This window comes from Phalaenopsis equestris, unplaced genomic scaffold (genome assembly GCF_001263595.1).
Source record: "Phalaenopsis equestris unplaced genomic scaffold, ASM126359v1 Scaffold000002, whole genome shotgun sequence".
Lineage (NCBI taxonomy): Eukaryota > Viridiplantae > Streptophyta > Magnoliopsida > Asparagales > Orchidaceae > Phalaenopsis > Phalaenopsis equestris.
The window spans coordinates 36,176,540-36,182,346 of record NW_018164444.1 but is presented as its reverse complement, the minus strand read 5'-3'; the positions used below and the strand labels follow the sequence as shown (position 1 = coordinate 36,182,346).

Below are 5,807 nucleotides of genomic sequence, written 5' to 3'. Positions count from 1 at the left end.
ATATATATATATATATTTTTTCAAATTAAGAAATCAATATAATTAAAATTTGAAGTTGTATAATGATTTTTTTATATTTGGGATAAATTGATGGTGCATGGAGGAAAAAGCGAATGATAATGAAGAAGAAGAGGTGCTATTGAGGGTCAGTTGAACAAAAAATAAAATAAAATAAATCAAATCACCCTAATTTCCATTAAAGAATTAGGATCAATTGGGAAGCCATGAGGCTTTCAATCTCAAAGCTAAGCTTCCAAACAAGGCTAAGAAAATCATTCAATAAAAGAACTCCTATTGCAAAATGTTTACATCATTTTAACAATATACAAAAACTTGAAATTGCCAAAAAGGACAATAGGTGGTTGGTGACTTACTTCAATGCTAGTGGGATTAATGGCTGATGCACGCTGTTACCACAGGAAAATAATCAGCATTCATTGTAATTATTTCGACCAACAACAGCGGTAAAAAACCATTGATAAAGATCAGGTATATGCTGAGGCTAAAATCTTCAACTTAAAATAGTGGTATAAATGGTATAGTTTATATGGTAAAAATATTATGATAATTTGATAATTTTAAATGTCCCTTGAATTCAAAAAATATTATAGACATATGTTCCATGTTCCACTAGGAATCATCCTTGCATTGTCATTCATTATGTGCTAATGTTTCAAAAATTAATTTTACATAATATCGCTCCTACCTGGATATTACTTCAACTCACATATTCCTTCCCTAACACTAACTATAACTTGCATTGGTTCAATTAAATTTGCTCAACTTGCTAGATAAATTATTGCGGGATTTAATTTTTGTCTGAAACTAAATCACTTAAACCAACTTAAAAATCAGATTTAGTAAATTCGGATTTATGTAAAAAAAGTGATGGAACGAAAGGGAAATTTGGATTCGGTGAACCATCGGATTTCCCTTTTTTTCGTGTTTCGGAGTCCGTAAATACTATTAAATGTATGCTACCAAACACCACCTGAATGTCTCTTTTATTTTGGGCCAATCAAAGCAATATATATATATAATGGTTTCCATTTTTTTTATTATATTTATATTAAGATTTATACATTCATTATTACATAAATCACACATCAAACCATTAACCATTAGAGGTATATACATAACTCAGTTATTCTCATTTTCACACGACCATTCAGCTTTTCTTTTTTTTCTACCTAGAGAACACTTGTTCATGATATGTACATAGCAATATAGCATTAATGAATATTGCAACTCATGTAGGAATTACGTCCGTGCGGTCGAGAGGAGAAAATATTTTGTCCGTGCGGTCGACAACGTGAAATCGCACCACGCCGTTGGATGCACAGCGTGGTGCGAGACACTATCGTTCGCATGTTCGCGTGACATGAGTGCTCGCATGTCCGGACGATAAACGTTACATTTTCTCAATTGTGATGGATGAGGCGGTGCGAAGCTAAAGATGGAAGGCAGGAAGTTGTTTGGCCACAGATGGGAGGTGGGGGTGCTAAGCAATTGGTAGTTGGTTGGAATTAGAGTTGGGGTGGGGGGGTGGCACATTTAATTTGTGGTGATTTGATTAGGTAAAATTTTGGAGAAATTATTAGGTGAAGTAGTTAATAGGGAGGTGATACATTACTGTGCATACCCTTCTTGTTTGTCTATCAGCACCTCCTCTTTTTATTTTTATTGTCCAAACCTGAATATTTTTTTACTTGAAATTCAACTTTATTTCGCTTGATAAGCTTAAGAAAAATAAGGATATTGCACCAAAATCCCACTCAAATATCAAAATTCATGATAAAACCTATCATTTTTATCAAATTCCCTACAACTTGACTGTGGCGTGCATAAATGCATCAGTTTGGTAGTTCACAAAAAATCACTTGAGGGTTAGATTTGTAAATTGCAATGTTCCGGGTACTGTGTATATAATTATCCCGTTGTTATGTGTCAGTCTGCATCTTCGAAGGATTCTCCATTAAGGAAAGGTGAAGGTCTAAGTAAATAACCAAACATGATGAACATTGCAGAAGCCTTTATAATAAGAAGGGTATTACTGAAAAAAATTCAATTTATAAGGAGTTTTCGGTTCTTGATTGTTGTTTATGACAAAAACCAATGAGCTGTTCATGAATTTTGAGCTCAAAACGCTTCAAATTTATTCGGGGCATCTACTTATGTACCGCCCAATTCTTAAGTATTTACATATATCTAAAACCAATATTTTAATTTTTACATTTATACCATCCAAATCTTTCTTGCCACATAAGAAAAGTACTACCATTTTAACTTTAAAAAGGTGAAATGCACAGTTTCATGCATAGGTAAGGTGGTATGTGTGTAAAAAAATTAATTGAAATTTAGGTGTTAGATAAGTAAATACATGAGGACATTGATTTAATTTATCTATTTATTTTTATTGAATATTAAATAATTTGATTAAGCTGTGGTGATTTTAGTCGTTGATAGGGTTGTGGTTGTCTCAACAAAATTAGAATGATAAATGAGATTAAAACTTAAAAGAGCATCATATCAACATTTGGTCCTAAAAATTTGAGTTATTATTATTATGATGAAATGAGTGTGGAAAAAAAGTTAAAACTTAAATCAAGCAAGATAAAAAAAAAAAAGGCTAAAACTCAATATTCAAAGCAATTAAGCTCTAAAAATATTGTATCTTTAGTTAATGTTTAAACACCAATTGCGTTATCTCATAAAATAGATGTTTTAATACTAATCAATTATAATCCTTACAACATAATGATTATTACAACATCAAACTTTGAAGAAATTGAATTCAATGATTGGATGACTTTGTAAATAAAAGTTTTCAAAAAATTTCTCTTATTTATTCGAAGAATTGATTTGTCAAGTTTCTGTTTGAAATAAAGTGAGAAGTTGACTTACAAGGTATCATGGTTAGAAAATTTTATTCGTATTCACTAGTGAAAGTTGAAGGTATAGAGAATGAGAAAAGTTACATGCTTGAGATTTTATTCAATCATTTAAAAGTTTATTACTTTTCCCTATTTGCATTCAAGAATTTGGTGTTGTGTAGTGAATGAATCAATGGCTTCTTACTATTTATGTTTGATCCATGAATTGTAAATTGGCTCTTTTATAGTGTTTTTGCCCTTCTCATAATAACAACTTTGGCATGGTGAGCACACATCAACTTTTTAGACTTCTTGGTCAAAATTGGCTTTCATTTATTAGTAAGAGCGTGGAGAAAAGTGTAAATAGTTAGTGTCTTCAAGGACATACCTTTTTGAAAAACTCTTATTTGCTTCAGTGTTCAATTATAACGTTCTTAGAATGAGACAATTATGATTGCACAATTTCATTTTATTGTACTTTTTCTTCTGATATGCCTTTTTTCACTTGTAATCACCAAGCTCAAGGTTCATGAGTCTCATTATCTTGACATAAAGTAATATTGAATGCAAGGAAGTTAAAGGAAGAAGAATAATAGCAAAGTTTAAACCATAAGGGCAAATATTTATAAGCTTTTCATTCATCATGATATGTGTATTAAGAAAGTTAGTTAAGCCTATATAATAAAAGTAAAAGTAATGTGCTATCTTGCTAAAGTGTAGTTTTTCTTCTTACTTTCTATTTTTCAATTTTGCTTTTCTTCTCAGTCTGTTTTTTTTCTTGTTTTTTATTTTTAGAAAATGTATTTGATATTGTTATGATTTATATGTTTTTGAAAACAAAAAATATAAAGCATATTTGGTTGGATATTTTGTATTTTTTTAAAAGAAAGAACTATATTTGTTAAAAAATTAGTTAAACATAATCGGGCATTTACATATATGTCACCTAAATTTCACCTTTTACAATTAGACCACTCTATTCTTTCTTATCACATAAAAATTGTCGCCAACTCTAACTATGTAATTGTGTCAAAATCCACAGTATAAAAATTCATTAAAAACAAATCATTTATAAAATATTATATTCCATATATATATAGAAGTTGTAATAACTACTAACATGTTAGTTAATTTAATTATTTAACATGTTAATTATTTTTTTGTGGATTATTGAAATTAATTAATTATTTATTTATGCATTAAGTTAAGGTTTGTTAAATTGAAGCTTTAATTGATTTGAATTTTTAATAAGTTTATTAAAATTAGTTTTATGGATTAATCAAAATTTCAATTATTAAATTAAATATTTAATTTATTCATTAATTATTATTACAATAAAGTTATTTAGTTTTATATTTAATTATTTATATATTTAATGACATGTTTAAATAATTTATGGTTTTAATTTTATTATTATTAACTTAATTAAATGATTAATATTTTATTTGAACTATTATGTGTTCAGTATTTAAATTATTAAGTTAATTGGGTTGATTTACTCTTAAATTAAGTAATTATTAGTTAATTAAATTCATTTAGGTTTTACTTAAATAATTAATGATTTGATTAAATGATTATTAATTAAGTTTTTTATTAATTGGTTGAATTTAAAGTAATTTTTATAATTCCGTTAATTTTTTGTAACTTTATTAAGCAAGTTTAGCAGTTGATTAGTGGAGTTAATTTGGAAAAATTCATTTCAGCCAGTGATGATTAATAAATGGAGCCTAAATTAATTAATTAATCTAATTTAAGTTCTTGGGGCAAAGCTCCAAAAAATAAGTTTTTGAAACAGCAAAAACACAATTTCTATGTTTTTGATGTTTTGAAAACATGTCTCCAGTGATTTAAAAATAAAATTAATATTCTTTTCTAACCCAAATATAAAGACAAAAAAATCAAGGAATCAATATTAACTCGAAGTTATTTCGGATAACTTAATAAATCATATCACCATTATGAACTAAAGGCAGTTTAAACATAATTTTGCAAAAATAAAAATATTAAAGTTTCACATCTAATCACCCCTAAATTGAACCCAAAAAATTTGCTTTAAGAGATTAATCAAAAGAATAATACATTTTTTTTTTCATATGAAAGTGTCCCTTATTTGTGCTCATGTGTTTTAGCTTGGAGTTAAAAAGTCAAAGATCAATGATTGGACTTAAAATTTAATGGGATTATTTAACAAATCATATCTTATCATTAATTATTTGTTATGATAAATTATTTTGATAGCCAAAAAGTGAATACTTTAGTTTTATTTTTTTTATTCAAGGAGATTGAATTAATTACTTTATATAAAAAAAATAGTCAACTTTTTTTCTATTTTTATTTTAATTGATGCAATTAAAAAAAAATCCATATATGAAATCTCTTACGATTATTGTTGGTCGAAAATACAATCTCAAAGAAATCGAACATAATTGAAAACAAAAAAGAAATATATAAATAATTAGTAAACCCCTGTGTGTTTCCTTTCTTCGTCATGAGAATAGAAAAGTATGTAGCATTCAGAGCTTGAGATAGGGACGTGCTTCCTACCTGACCCCGCCCACTCGGCTCCACCAAAGAAACAAAACCCTAATTTATAGCATATGTACCCAAGCCACTTAAATATAAAAATTACATATAAAATTAAGAAAAAAACTTATTAAAATCATTAAATTTATTTTGAAATATATATATATTAATTTTTTTTTTCGATATTGAGCTAGATTAAACTTCACTAATTCTTAATAAAACATTTGACCAAAGGTAATTTACATACACTTACCATTTACCCTTACCATTTCTCTCAAAAAGTTATTAGCTGTAGATATTGGCATGCCACACAAATAATTATATTTGCAATTGTGTGTATATAATATTATTAATTTTTATTTATATAAATTATATTCTCTGCATTAAGTTGAGCTTATAATATATATATAT

At 27.3% G+C, this 5,807-nt stretch overlaps 1 protein-coding gene across 1 annotated transcript in view; it reads left to right on the top strand.

Moving 5' to 3' along the window:
- The window catches only part of LOC110017998 (AT-hook motif nuclear-localized protein 20-like), a 22,334-nt gene that overhangs the window by 14,924 nt on the left and 1,603 nt on the right, over positions 1 to 5,807 (top strand).